The sequence below is a fragment of the Haplochromis burtoni genome, unplaced genomic scaffold (genome assembly GCF_018398535.1).
Source record: "Haplochromis burtoni strain Fernald_Lab_line unplaced genomic scaffold, NCSU_Asbu1 Contig_86, whole genome shotgun sequence".
NCBI lineage: Eukaryota > Metazoa > Chordata > Actinopteri > Cichliformes > Cichlidae > Haplochromis > Haplochromis burtoni.
In genome coordinates, this window is record NW_024582447.1 from 2076021 (window position 1) to 2092182 (window position 16162).

Here is a 16162-nt window from a genome sequence, read left to right on the forward strand (position 1 = left end):
CAGGCTTTAAATACATACATGTGCCTGGCATTAAAAGTAGCACACCTCTCCTTTTTCACACGCTTAGACTCTTGCATGAATAGCTACATTATTCAATCAGACACCAACTCTCTCGCTCCCCTGTCTAACTTTGACAGGAGCTTGTGTTTTGCATACACACAAAACACAGAAAATAATCGCTTGACACACACGCCGACCGCTGGCCAGCTGTCTTTATTTTACACAGCACACTCTACACACATGCACACCGAAATTTCTCCCCAAAACACACTGGAGGAGACCCTTACCCCTCATCATGGCCCCTGTCACAAACGCTACTTGTCGTCAGGCGGTGTGTGACTCCCCTGAGTCGGTTGCCGAGCAACCGTGGCTACATTAATATGTGCGATGGGAAAGGAGCAGGGGATACCTCTTGCCTGTGGAGCGAAAGCAGCCACGACAGCGTCAGTGTGAGGCGACTGGTTCCCTCTCAGCACCCCCTACCCCCTCCCTCTGTCTCTTTCTTATAGCCGTCCAACGTTCACGCTCTGCTCAGTTAGTTGGGGAAACACACACAGCTGCCGTAGCAGGAGAAAAGGTATATTAGGTTGCACATCATGTAGAGGTAACAGGGGCTTCCACCACTTTAGCGGGGGTGCTTTTTAAAAAAATCCTTCTTTTAAATTTTTGTATGAATCATGTAAAAGCCAAGGTGTCTGCTAAACATATCTTATGCCGCTGAGCAGTAAAAGTTTTCTTGAGAAGATGAGCTTTTAATAAGGGTTGACAGGTTGTCTTGGAAGGAGAGACAAGCCCGAAAATCTCTCTTTTTTTGTAAGCTTTGCGGATTAAAGACAAAGGAGGATGGAAATATTCGCATGAAACAGCTTTGTTACCCCCCACCCCCATCCTGCCCATCAACTGACTCCATTCTTCAACTTGACATCATCCCTTCACACAGACAAGAAGAAGAAGAAGAACAAGAGGAGAAGAGAGAAGCAGAGGTGGGGAGGCAAACAGACGGGAAAGAGGAGGAAGAGCGGAGAGGAGGTGGGCAGCACACTTTCAGCTCTCACAAGGCTGAGGAGGAGAAAGTGACAGCAGCTAGAACTTGGCCACACTAGTGAGATGAAATTTGGAGAGGAGACGCTGCAGCGCTCGAGGAGACGACATCTAAAGAGAGCCCTAAAATTGGACCGCCTGGAAGGCAAGCCAGCAGTCTCTGGATCCCGTCCACCGCTTCCACCCCCAACAGCAGAAGGATGAGAGGGGTCGACTTTCACCTTAGTGGCCAGGGATGTCTGTGCACTACGGGAAGGCATCCCCTTCCAGCATGTCCAATGCTATGTTATTCCTGATGCTTTGCAAGGTAAGTCTGCTGCAGTTCCACTCTCATTCTAAACCATTAAACTCAAAAGGATTTACATCTGGAAGCTGTCTACAAACAATTTCACAGCAGTTACTCCACAACAGTGCATGGCTAGGAATTTAGTATGCAGCATGATATATTCTTTATAAATGTTAGATATTTACAGGCTCAGAGTTCTTTGCATGAAATATTGACTAAGGGTACCAGAGACCCCTTGAATCTTGAATAACAATTGAACTATTGTCTTTTTGTCTCTGTGCCTTTGCTATGTAAAATCACCTTAATAGTTAATAGCTTCGGAGTTGCACCTCATCTATAATGTTATCAAGTTTAAATATTTAATAAATGGGTTAAAGAGGTAAAAAAAATCTTTACATTTTTAAAAATAATTACAAAATAAAGCATTCCAGCTTTTCAAAGCATGGTATGGAGAGGCCAATTACATAACAAGCCATGAAAACGCAGAAACTTTCCTGTTTCTCACTTTGGTATGTGACTTCCTGAGTGCGTGAAATTTAAAAAAAAGGAAAAAAAAGCTAATTTAAATGTTGTCAGTTCAAAAATAGGCCTGCCAATTTCTTCTCACTCACAAAACAATGAGTACAGGTTACGGAAAATGGGTCACGCTCACTTGAGAAACTATTTCATCTGATTTTCTTTCTCTGTCACTCTTCCTCTTTCTTGATTGGTCTACATTCATTCGCTGTTGAACAGTTTTTGTTCTCTACGTGACGCTCACTAGTTTTTGTGTTTTTTGTCAGCGTGTGATGGGGTGTCAAACCCATGTATGCGCGCGTGTGTGCGTGCGTGTGTATACATACACACTCGGGAGGGGTTGGGAGCCGTTTGATTTAATTCCATTTTAAAACAATGCCAAAAGCGACTCTGCCTGTCAGACTCGGTTAGCATCTGGAGTTGTTTGACATGCTCGGGATTATTCAAGTGGCAAAAGGTTTTACTCTTCACTGATCTAATCTGAGGATGTTAGCTTCCGTTAGGTGTAGCAGGAGCGTCCAGATTTGTTGTCCCAGGTATGGATTCTTGCTATTTTCCCTCTTTCTGTTCCTGTCTGTGTGTCTGTCTGTTCTTTCTATACGACTGTGTATCTGGCTGTGCACGACTGAAGAGCAAGGATTGAGTTTGCTATGAAAAAAGAAAAAAAAAACAAACTCCCAAAACGATGCTTCAAATTTTGAAGGAAAATTTGTTGATCCAGAGATGCTGCTTTTATAACGTTGGACCTTAAGTGGCCCTGCCATTGACAGACCTGCTCGGATTAATTACAGAGATAAAAGTGAAGATGTTAACATTTTATAATTACATAAAACAAGCTTGAGTATAAGAATAGAAATCAACTCTGAAATATTGAATGCCCTGCGCCTTAGTGCACAGTCAAAAATAATCAAGAGAATTAGAAACTGATCCAGATGATAATCTCTCATTTTGAAATATTAATCTCAGCACGTGTATACTGTTAATGACTTCTGTTTCATGCTTGTTCTGAATGATAGAGCTCTAAAACACACTGCCCGGCCTTAGTGTTAAACAGACAGAGGAAGTCATTATGAGCAGTTAATGATTATAGCACATCGCACGATGCCAGCACCGGCTGCCTCTTGAAACAGAATGCTCTCGGTTGTTGGCTGTACAGACTGGAGCTGTTGAATGAGGATTCACTGGAAGGCATCCAGAGGGTTTTGCTGCGCTATGCACAGCTGTACCTTTCGGTGAAGCTCTTTACTTAATACACAGGTTTTGGCAGAGCCTGGAACCTCGTACTCACCACCACTTCCACGACCACCTCATCTGCCTCCCCTTTCTTCTCCCTCATCATCCTCAGGCACATTTCTCTCCTGTTTTTTTTTTTTTTTTTGCTGAGAATGTTTATATCAGTAGCGAGCAGGCTTCTTTATGCATGAGGGCACATCCAGCGCGCCACACAAAGATCTCCTTTCAGGTTGAGGGAAGCCCCGTTTATAGTGCTCCCCGGGAGAGGCAATCAAATCCCATTGTAACAGGTCAGGGGAGGAGGATGAATTTAACATAGAAACCGAGCATGACGTATTTTTATGTACGTCAAGAGCAGACTGTACAGTGTGTGGATGATTGCAGCAATTCAGAGTATCCATGTGGGATGTTCTGCTTTAGAAAAGACAATCATTTTTATGGTCTTATAAAAAGTCCTGCAGCAAACGTTATGTGACATTTACTTTATGAAAGGCATTTTAACGGCCCCCCCCCCCCCCCCCCCCCCCCCCCCCCCCCCCCCCCCCCCCCCCCCCCCCCCCCCCCCCCCCCCCCCCTTCCTCCAATAAACCCCAAATAAACCACATCATTATGCTTCTTCTTTGGTCCATAAAATCCAACTTTTTTACAGTAGCAAGTACACTGAATTGAACTTCTTAAAATGAAAAAATCTGACTTTATCTTACTGTAATCAACCCAGTTTAATCTCCCTCTCTTTGTAGTACATCAGTCTTACAGACTTTGACATAGTGTAAGTGATTCCTGGCAGGTGATGATTTCTGCCAAGGTCTTTTTTTTCCTCAGCCAAACCGTCACAGAATGCAAGTCAGAGAAAAAAGGACAGTGTTTACAACACTGATATAAAACCTTCTTTGTCCAAAGTTCCTTTAAGAGGACACATAAATTCTTTTTAGAGGAAAACAAACTGTAATTTAGCCATAATAGTTGTGGATTATAAGTGATTAACTTTAGTAAAACTTCTGTGTGAACTTGGATTAATCTGAAGAAAAAAAAGACAATCTGGATTGCAAGTATACAGAAAGTAAAACCGATTCAACCCAACAAATAAACACCAACCATTGCGATCACCAAATGACCTCTTATTTGACGAAGTTGATGGCAGTCAAAAGTATAAATATCTGCTAACATGGATGCTGTGAATTTGTTTTTTCTTGAGCACAAAAAGCAATAAACATGCAAACGTAAATGCAATGTAAATCTAATCTGATGTTTTGCTTTGGCAGTGTGCTTTGATCCAAATAGCAAGTGCTACCACACACGAATAATAAAGGTTTATTCAGGCCTGTATTTAATATTGCAAGTCTGTTCCTTTTCAAAAAAGACCATAAGCCAACGAGGTACACTGTGTACCTTGGTTGAACTTTAGGTAACCTCTACCTTCTGGAAGTCAGAAACATTGAGTTTATTGAGCATCAAAGCTTTTTTACTTAGAGGAACAGCTTCCTGTTAGAAGGTTTATTTTTAGTTAGGTTACATGCTTTTCTGTTGTTATTTGACATATAAAACCCACTGACCCGCAAAAGGAGCTTTTTCTCCTGAGAGGTGTTTGGATGCCAAGTTGCACAAGCTGCTGCGCCTACGGGCTAAAAACATACTGCTAGTATCTAATACTGCACCCTAGGCTACACAAATCGATACACACACACACACTAAAAACTCACACTTGAGAGCGCTAGCACACTCAGAACTTGTTTGAGAGCAGTCCCAGTGTTGAAGAAGTACCACTGCTGAATAGAGGCTAGTGCAGAAATATCTGCTGTCTTTTGTTTTCACTCACTAGGCTTCAAAGACGAGCCAAACAAAGGGTTTAACCAGATGTTGGCAATGAACAAAGCAGCTAGTATTTTATTTATGGTAAAATTCCCCCGTCCTCTATTGAATTCATGTTTTATAGTACATTAATAATATCTGTAAAATGGATAAAGCATCGTGTACTAAATGTACCGAAACTGCGTTATTTTTGTACACAGATTTGAAAAACATCTCACCATATTGGAATATAACCTGCAATATATATATATAATATATTATATATATATTATAATATATATCGTCACCCTAATAATATATATATATATATATGTATATATATATTATTATATATATTATATATGTATAGTACTTAGCAAATTCATTAAAATTCCCCCAATGTAAGGCTTATCACAGCTGTCCAAATTTAACAGCATTGGAAATTACCAAAGTCATTTTTAATGTTTGTGTAATGGTTAATCCACCAATATGCAGAAGGTCTTTATAGTAATTATGAGTTTTATATAATTACTGTGGTTATCCATGACATTTAAAACGTATTGTTTTACAAAAAAGTTAAAAAAAATAGTAAAAATTATAATTACTTTTTTGATTACGATGCCAAATTAAAGTTCTATACTTACATCCCTGAATAGAAAACTTAGTTTAATTGGTTGAATGTTATGCTTGTCCAGTGTCCAAATTTGCGTGTACGAATGCAAAATCATTTTGTTATTTGCCGAGTTAATAACAACATGACTTTGAATTTCAAACAGTTTTCTTTTGACAGATTTCTAAACTATTTGTATTTACTTGTTTTTGTGATTTCCCGACAGCATTCAAAATCCAGATCATTCAAAAGAAAACATATTATAGATAAATCATTCTGCTTTTTGTTGTTTTTCTTTAAAGCTAAAATGTTCCAGCTACTTCCCTCCATTGTATTATTTATCACTAAAATCTGACGTTATTAGCTTTCCAGCCTTTTTTAATGTATTAAAGAGAAAGCATACAGGAGAATGGTGTTTGTTTACTTTCTGTTTTTCAATGATTGTAAATTATTGGTGCCTAAGCAAACACCTCACCAGCAGAAGACTAGATTTCCTGTTTTATTGCCATTATCACTGTCCACCACACACTGTGCAAGGACCCTATTCAAGGAAAATGAATAACCAATTGCATTAACTAAAACATGGATTGTGTTTGTCTTTTCTCCTTATCTGCCTGCTCCAGACTGGTCTGAGAAGAAAACTGCAGGCTTTTCCAGGGAAAATGGTAAACACTCTCTACAGTGATGAGGAAAAGGGAATCCAAGACAAGGAAAGTAAGGAGGAGACCATCTTGGCCATGCTGGGAATCATTGGGACCATTCTCAACTTGGTCGTCATCATTTTTGTCTACATCTACACCACCTTGTAGGTCTTGAACTCTTATTGTGCTTCATTAGTGGACACAGCAGAGCACATCTGAGCTGCTTCAGCAACACTATGTTGACTGAAAAGGAGAAAAAGATGGGTGGAGAAAGGAAGAGGCTGAACTGTGCTGTTGCCATATGGCACCAGTCCTGCATCACTTCAAACAGCTGAGACTATAAGAAACTGGCTTGTTCCTCTCCCTTTACAGGTAAAATTATCCAGAATTTCTGGTCATTTTGACTTGTATATAAATGCATGAAGCAAAGTTGAGAGACTGAAAAGATGAGAGCTTTCACTAACACGTGGACTTAAAACAGCAGGAAGAGTGGACATTTTTGAATAATACTTTACAAATGCTTTTATTAAATGAATTATGATTTATTGTTCTGTTTTACATCCATGAGATAACAGTTCAAATTGTAAGTAAAAATTAGCTTTTGGTTTGCTGTTTTTTTTTTAACACAACAAATTTCCATTTCTATGAGATTTTAACAGACAAAAGGAAGAAAATGTTATTCTGATTGATTTAATGTTCACTTTAAGACTGTATTTGTCATCAGTGTTTGCAAAGTATTGACCGGACGACATTTACGGAGACTATTATTCCTGAAATTTAAATACATGCAGAGTTTTAGGTTGTATGCTTGTACATTTACAGGTCAAAACTGAGTCTATAAATGGTATAATATCAGTTTAATGTGCTGAAATGAATCCATAATGGTTACACTTGACATTGTGCCGAACATTAAACCACGGAAGAATACTTAAATTGTTACTTAAATTAGTTAAAAGCAACGTCGTTATCCTGTAAGTGTTTAATTTATCACTTCCACCTTTAAAGGCCATCCATATAGAAAAAGAAGAACCGAGAAGGATATTTTACTCACTCAGATGCAGCTTTGAAACTTCATAAAGCCTTTCATAAATTTGTCAACATGTACAAAATGTTTCATAATCTTTATGTTACTTATTACTATAAAAAGCTCACTCTTCAAAGTAGAAAAGGGAAAGCGACAGCTTGGGCTCTCAGTTTGTGCATCACTAAATCAGAACTTGTCCATGATTACTGTTTGCCTTAAAACATGAGGAAATGTCTATTTCCGCAGTGTTTATCAGGTTAAAAAGACTTTGTGAAACCCTTGTTGTACATACATATAATGTTCGTATTTTATGGGTTTATTGGCGGTAATTTTTATAAAAGCATCCTACTCTTGTCTTAACCAACATGATTATTACAAGATATTTCCAGACCTGGGCCAAACAGCTTACCTTGAGTCATTTGTGTCCATTTTCAGAGGACGACACTGGACAGTACTGTGAATCATAGGAAATTTACATGACGGCAAGAACCTTTAGATTAGCTTTTGGTATGATTCTTTTTCTTACACTGACTAAACTAACACTGTGTCTATTTTAAGGCCTCGTTCCATCTGAGAGCAACCGTGTCAGCTAGAAATTACATTTACATACAACTAAATTTCAACAAGAAGGGAGTGTGTTGCTGACTGACTTAAGTTTTCTTTTTAAATATTTAGGAAATGCTCTTTATTTATTGAACAAGTGGTTTAGTTTAGGTTTACACAAAGTTGAGGTTAGCTGCACATCCAATTGAAAAAGTTAGTTCAAGCTGCTTTAGCATGCATGCATTTGCTGTGCACCTCCAAGCATCTTGGCAACCCACCTTCACCTCCAGCATTGCCTATGACTATTTATATACGCAATCTCAAAGATGAGGTGGTCCCAGACAAAAAGAATCTTCTTTAAGCATGACACAACAATGTTGATAATGAACTTAAGTGTAACACGTGTAGTGACAGCATATTTAATTTTTCCACCAAAATATTTGGCTTTGGAAAAGTATATATAAATGCACCAGCTACAAAATTGTTAGACTGCTGTTTTGGCACTCTGTGTCAACACTTTTGATGTTTCATGTTTAAAATCTTCTGATTCTTGCCACTGAACGAAAACAGTGACACAGCCCGCAGTCAGCCAGTAAGGCTGAATAAGAATGTAAACCCCAGGCTGTGGTGTCGCGGTCCAATTTGGGTCCTGTTGTCTATGTCGACTTCCTTATGCTGACTGAACATTCCTGCAGTGCTTCACTCATTAAAAAAAAATGATATTAACATATAACCATAATGTTCGTGAGACAGGCTTATTGTCAGACACACTGGACAAAAACCGATTAATTCTACTTGACCCAGGACTGGAATTAAGAAACATTTTGCACTTAAACATGAGAAGAAAGTGTGTCAAGTTTTTTTTCTTCTTTTTTCCACATTTGTGAGTCTGACTGATCTGGTCCAGCTTGTACAAATCAAATCAGGTCAGGTTATGTGACAGTTTGAGGTAAAAGTGACTTTCTGTAACATCCTAATTTAAGAAGCACTGAAATTCAAGAATTTTTCTTTATATTTGCGTTGAAGGAGGGAGATAAATATTTGAGAAAAACATTTTGTTTTAGAGGCAATGGCAAGTACTTTTTTCCTGTGCTTCCAATCTTAATGCTAAAATGACTGGATGCTGGCTGTAGCTGTCAGACATGTAAGTGATATTGATCTTCTTATGAAACTTCCAGCAAGAAAACTAGTAAGTTCCCAAAGTGTTGCACTATTCTTCTAATAAAACTAGATATAAGAGATGAGAAAAGGCCTCCAAATAACGATGTACAGTTTGTAGAGAATGTAAGGGTAGACAGGAGGCTATATTATGTGAAAAAATGTCATGTTTGTGCTCTTCAGTCAACAACCTCTTGATTTCAGAAAGTGCCTGAGATGAAATGTCTCAACCTCACCAGTGGAGAGGTGAAAGAAAGAAAAATAGATCGCCTGTCATACAGCCAGATGAGTGGAAGAGGTTTGCAGAAAAACATGTATCCTGATGGGACTGGATTTCCACATAGCATAGTTAGCGATGCCAGTCATTGTTTGTCTGGGCTGAGGGGCTCCTTTGTTTCACAGAAAGGTTTTAAAATGAAAGCTTAGTAAGCACACGGAAGAGTCTTATGAATGTATTTATATTTGATGTTAAAGTTGATTATTCCTCTTATTCTTATTGTTTATTTATCTTTCCTAAAGCTATGTAACCCGATGTATCCTTATGATTTATTTGTGTGTATGCAAAATCTATTTAAAGTCACTGTAAAGTCTCTTGTGGGTGACAAAGGGTTAACAGTTTTTCAGCCTGCAGTTTTGTTAACAAATATTAAATAAATACATCTAAAAGTGGTTGCATCAGGTCGTATAATCTTAATGCAGAGGGATAAGGATCCGTGGTTAAATATTCAGGTATAAGCAGCTTCATTCATTAAACATGATATCCATCAATTCTGAAAGATCCTGTCAACATATTAAATAATATATAGGTACGATACTGTGCAAAATTCTCAAGCCACCCCCGATTTCTTTAAATTTTGCTAGGAAATAGGAACAGGAACTTGTGCGGGAAATTACTGAAATATGAGTAAATGTACACAGAAACAGAGGCTATAGAGATAAAAAATATACACCATTCTAATAACCTCTAAAAAGGCTTCTTGAAGGACATTCAAAGCTTTTTTTTTTGGACTTTGGCTGCCTTTTGTTTTGTTCTCTGTCAAGATGTTCCCACACTCTTCCAATAATGTTGAGGTCCAGGCTCTGGGGAGGCCAATCCATGACTGACAGTGTTCAACTGTGTGCTTATCTGGTATGCTTTTACTGCATTGGCAGTGTGTTTGCTGAAAACATCAGATCAGCTGCTTTCAAAATAATATTGCATGGTGGCTGAAAATCGGACAATTTACTTTTCTGTGTTCATAATTCCATCAGTTTTAACAAGCTCTCCAACAGCACTCACTGAAACGTCGCACAAATCATAACAGCGTTTTGTAGATGGCTGTAGACACTGTTGTGCCTGTCTCCTGACCTCCACCGTACATATTAATGACAGTTTGAACCAAATCAACATCTGGACTCATCACTCCATAAGACCTGATGTCAGTTCTTGTGTAATCTGGCGTACATCAGTCTTTTCTCTGTGTTTCCCTTCCTTAAGAATGGCTTTCTGAACACCAACCTTCCACTGAGACCATTTCTAATGAGGTTTCAGTAAAGAGTAGACGGATCAACTGAAGGGCAGGTTGCATTTCTGCTTGAGTGATTCATAGGACAGGGCTAAGTGTCTAGCATTGGTAGCCAATGTAAAATAAAACTAACCTTCAGAAAGCCTGAAGAACTCTTTCTTAAGACCTTTCTTTTAAAAAAATACTCCTTTTCTGTCTCACAGAGAGAGAAACCCCTCACTTACCAACACTGAAAAATATATTTTACCATCTATAATCTTTTCATTTGACAGCTTTGTGAGATTTCAACAGAACCTCGAAGAAGGAGATGGATGAGAAAACTAAATCTTTATGAGTCTACAGCGTTACATCCTACGAGACGTACATCCGTCCGGCTGCAAATCAATCTGAAAAATGGAGAAAAATGGAGAGAGCACAGAACTAGCAGGACAAAGACATAGAAACCATATTCCTCTAAACAAATTTATTTTTATTTCATCTCCTTTTAGTTTGTATCTTTTGGGTCACATGCAGAGAGTCGTGTCAAAATAATTTTCCACTCCATTAAGAGTGCTCTATGACAAGTAACACAGTGGAATAATCCTGTTGCAGGGAAAAATGGGACTAAAATCAGCTTGACTCTGCTTTTTCTTTAAATATAATGGATTAGGCAATGAACCATGCGAGAACTGTGCTGTTTGAGGAACCCCAGCTGCTTAAATTTACACATGCCGAGAAGCCTGCTCTAAGCTATTGTTTCACCTGGATTCAGGAACAACCACAGTCCTCTGTATCTGAACGATGATTGGCGAACAATGTGCAGGATTGTGGCGCATCCCAGATGGATGATTCAACCGAGCAGATTGTCCCATCTCTATCTAGCTGAGCTGACACTGTTTTGATGGTTTTGCAGAAGCTTCGCGGACGATTACGCCAACCAGCACACGAGCCACACCGAATCAACACAACATACTCATGCCTGACGATGTCAGGCTGCTTCTGTTGTTACTCAAAAGGGAATTCAACCTGTGGCAGCAGCACACATTAATATTTAATGCCACTTTACAGAGCATGGTTTCCAGAATATCTCAGTAACTTTCTTCCACAAATCCTATCAACAAATCACATATATTTTTTTAATACAAGTTCATAATTTTGCACAACTGGAAAAAGGGAAAAAATGATACTCTGAATAAATAATAATGGTTATTTTCTTCTTAAATACAACCTACAGATCCACATCCACCTATAAATGGATTTAGTGATTGATTAAAAAAAATCCTGATGTTAATTCTTACATGTCGCCTGATATGATTTTGGATAGAAAACATAAAAACAGAGCTGATCCTGGTTCACTTTTGTGACAGTCGCCTCTCAGGCATGTCAGCTAAGAGACAGGTACCAAATAGGAATCTGTAACCGGGAGCAGAAACATTACCTCGCCTGTGATGGTTAATGCTTAATACCACTGTCACTGTTATTCCCCTTTCCATGACACATGTAGTGCCAACAGCTGGATGCACACAATTGCAAATTCTTTGGGGTTGTCAAAAACGATTCTGGAAAATGTATGAAATCACTAACTGAATGTGAAACTGTCTGAGAGAGAGAAGAATAAGCATGACGGTTAAAAAAAATAGCACCTAAATGAAATATTTCTAAAAATGTATTGAAGACTGTGGAAATAAAAGTGGGACATCTGGGGGGGAACTTCAGGTGGAAATGATATATCTTGACACGGTATACTTATTATCTGCATCAGAGTCAAATCCAAACTGAGAAGAGACAAGAAAAAAAGGACCCGAGTCACACTGATTTCAAGTACAAAGGTGACCTCCAAATCGTTGATTAAAATAAGGAAAGGAAGCAGTGGCTTTTCGGCCTGTCCAGGTTGAAGTTCGCTCCGGGTTTTTGATGTTGTGATCCGGATCCGCCCTTCGCCTCAGTCCTCCCCTCAATTAGACTTCTGAGAGGATTTCCCCAGCAGATGTGCCCTATATAGATTTCTTGTCACAAAGAGTGCACATATCCAGCTGCGTCTCTTCACATTTATTCATGCAGAGAAATAAATCCTGTGATCAAAATCAGGAAACAGGCTTGAAAGCTGTGACAAATCCTGATATAAATGTAAAACTCGAGAGTGGAAAGTGTCAAAGTGTCAGGTTCAGCTTGACTGTCAGAGATTACAAATCTTTTTTCTTCTTCTTTTTTTTTTGCATGGAATTCATTTAAATTGTACTGATCAACCTTTGCCAGGTACAAAAGCAATAAAGATGATTTTCAAAGGACTTAAGCAAAGAGTTTCAAAGTTACAAATTCAAACAATAAAGAAAATTAATATTTGATAGGAAAGATATAGTATGTTATTAAAATTTGATTTAGGCTTCTTAAGTGCAGTTTGCTTTCTTAATGTTGTGCAAAACACAATGAATTGGTTTTAAAATACTAACTAGGATATATTTCTTCAAGTAGATTAGACTACAGTTACTACAATTATACAGATTCTTGCAAAGAATTAGATGCAAAGGTGCTAAAGCTGGTGGTGGACCCAACATGTAGTCTCTTTAGCAAATCTGTCTTAGGTTGAAGACTGAAAACATGTGGGAAACAGTCAAGCTACCTTAACAAAGTCTGCTGTTTTTATCTTGAGTTTATTCTGTAGAAAAAACTCAATATGCTGGAGGCTTTCTTGGCCAGGACAAGTTAGTTGGTAAGTGTCAAATGGACTGATACTGCTATAGCTCCTACTCTAACTCATACTAAAAGCACTTTCTCACAATCAGTGTTGGGACAGTAACTTTTAAAATGTATTCCACTACAGATTACAGAATACATGCACCAAAATGTAGTTTGTAACATATTTGGTTAAGTTACTCAATGTGAGTAATGTATTCTAAATATTTTGGATTACTTCATGTATTAAGATTTAAAAATCTAGTTGGTATTGCTTTCAGATTTGCACGATTATTTACAGCTAGCAGGTTGTTAATGCTATCCATCAAGTCAAACAGTCTGTAGTCTATGAACTAACCTCAGCTAACGCCAGCTAACAATGTTAGCTTGGTGGCGAGTAGCCTTCAGTAATAGTAATAAATCACACAGCAATAGTACATCGAAGATACTGAAGTGACACATAACCCAGGTAGCTACCACAAGGTAGTTGCAGTAGGCTAACTAGTTCTTAAAAAAAGAACTTGGTTCCAGATGTTTCTTTAGGTTGGAGTCACTTGACCCTGAGAGCAGCTTGGTTGCTGGCAAACAGAGTCTGTACTGAATGGTCAGATTTCACCCATCCTTTTCTTCTTTAAATGTGAAGTCGTGTTGGAATTTCCAAGTAAGAAATGCATTCCATGCCCATGCACTGCTGGCTTTGTTGTGCTAGCTTCGGGTCCATTGTGTAACTGACGTCACCAACATTAACGGAATACAGTTACTCATATCTTGTATTTTAAATACATAACAACGGTACATGTATTCCGTTACTCCCCAACACTGCTCACAACAAGCCTCATTCGCGTATTCACACGCACACATTAACATAAGTATTTTCTTTCTGTACCTAAGCACCTTGTCTAACGTTTGCATATACACTTTGGTGTTTATGCATTGAGAGTAACTCAGAGTACAGTATCCTACACAAAGATACTTTGACATGCAGAGAGATCGGACTGCCGACATTACGACAACCCACTCCACCTTCACTCATGATGAATGAGCAAGAAGGAAGACACTAAAGAAATAAGCCCCCTTAAAATGGCAAGTTCTCCTCTTTTTTCTCATTTCTTCAGTTTTTCCTGTGTGTTTTTTTAAATACAGATAAAAAGTAAAACATATATCAACTGGTGACGTTCACCGCGGCGCTCCCAGCAGTAGAACCAGGTCGGATCCATTATTAAAGTGCAATTGCACACATTTCAAAGAGGGTGCTGAGTATGTTGTAATTAGTATGGAGGCCTCAAATAATTAATATGGATGCAGCTTTGTGGCTTTCAACAGCAACTTTTGAGTCTGTTGGGTGCTCTGTTAGCTGAATTACAGTAACTACTGAATATCAACCAAAAACCCCCAAAAACAAATGCTGTGTTGCCAGGTGAAGTTATTCAAGTACCTCTCCTTCATAGTTAAGGTTAGCAGAGTAGCAGCATTTAGTTGTTCAGCACCATGTTTAATATTTGTAATTTGTTCCACTAATCGCTATCTCGTTTTTGTTTTGTTTTTTTAAACAGAAATATGCACATCACTTACAATACGAGTGAGTCAGCTGGCCCCCCCTTAGAGAGGTCAGGTTTCTCCTGCTGTCATTGGAAACTTTGCACGTTATCACTGCTGTAGTTTCACGTTTGTCAGCCCTCAGGGGCGCCCTCCATTGGCCTAGGGGCCCAAGCAGTTGCCAGCCTTGCCTGGTGGCAAGCATTGCCTGTGAGCTTTATTGTCCTTCAATGTTGTTGTATTATATTTTGTAGATAGCTAGGTGAGAAAATAATATTTTCTTTTAAAAAAGTGATATAACCTGGCCTGGTGGAGACTTATTTTATGTGTGAGGCTTTGTCTCAGTGATGCCAATTCCAGACATTTCCTATATCTGGAGCTGCTGGCTGCAAATATGAGATCCATCAGTCATCTCATCTGAGTCTCAACAACAAAGTGGATGAGAGAGAGATGAGAGACACCTCACATGGTGACTGCTGAAAGGTAAACACATATTTCAAAGAATCATTGTGTTACAACTGTAATGGCGCTTCTTCATAACTGAGAAAAAACTGTCTTCTATCAGGTTGACATCAGGATCTTTGCTGTTAGTAGTTAATTTATATGTCCTTTGAGATTTTAGTTTGATTTAATATGAGTATAATTTTGCTCCTAAATCCAACTACTGCAGAGTAATGAGAGGAAAATGTCATTATGTACCCTTCTTGCTAACCTAAAAGTTCTCATATCACACACACACACACACACACACACACACACACACACACACACACACACACACACACACACACAGCTTTATTAGCAGCAGACGACAAAGACGTCGGAAGAGAAAGTCATTAGAAGGAGAAGATGCTTCAAAGCAGTTTGTCTTACATTTAGGATGCCAGCCAAGGATCCTCACTTTACACACGCTTTGTCGTCATCCTTATCTTTCAAAGTGGGTCATCGTGATCAACGCAGTGAGCAGAATATAAAACTTTATTAACCCTGTGTTTTGTATCTTAAAATAAGTATATTTTCAGTCAGTCTGAAGTATTAAGAAAACACATTTTAGAAGAAGTTAATTGCTCATTTTAGCCACAAGTTGTATTCAGAATTGTCCATAAGAATGTAAAGGTTTGTGTAAAAGTGGCTGTTAATTATTAAAAACTGTTCAGCCACACAACCAGGTGTGATGTACTGAGTGACTATGATTAATTATGGTAATATTTACACTGGATCTGGTGTTAGAGAGAGGCATGATTAAATAGTTTTCTTGTCAACTGTCAGCCAACTTTTTCCTTTTTTTTCTTCTTCTTCTTTTTTTTTTTTAAATCCAGCCTGATCTGCCTAAGCGCGGCGTTAGCCAACTGTAAAGTCTTTGGAAAGATTTTCGCTTGTGCTTCGGAGATCAAGCTGCATCTCAGATTACTGTGCTATAAATTCTAAGCTAGACTAGACAAAGTATGTTATTGTTTACAAGCCTATTATTATTCAGACATTTATCAGTGAGATATAGCAAACTTGACCTCATGTTTTTGTTTACTGTAAATGAATGCACAGGAGACATGGACACAAACTTCACTGTTAAAAAAACCCTAAAAACCAAAAAACCGAAATGGATGCCTACATTGAAAAGGACAGATCACA

The 16162-nt window shown here is 38.5% G+C and overlaps 1 long non-coding RNA gene across 1 annotated transcript; it reads left to right on the forward strand.

Moving 5' to 3' along the window:
- The first annotated feature begins 343 nt into the window (after positions 1-343).
- Positions 344-9509, forward strand: LOC102288544. Its single transcript, XR_315989.3, has 2 exons — positions 344-1348; positions 6098-9509. It is a non-coding gene; the product is annotated as an uncharacterized LOC102288544 (long non-coding RNA).
- Positions 9510-16162: the final 6653 nt, after the last annotated feature.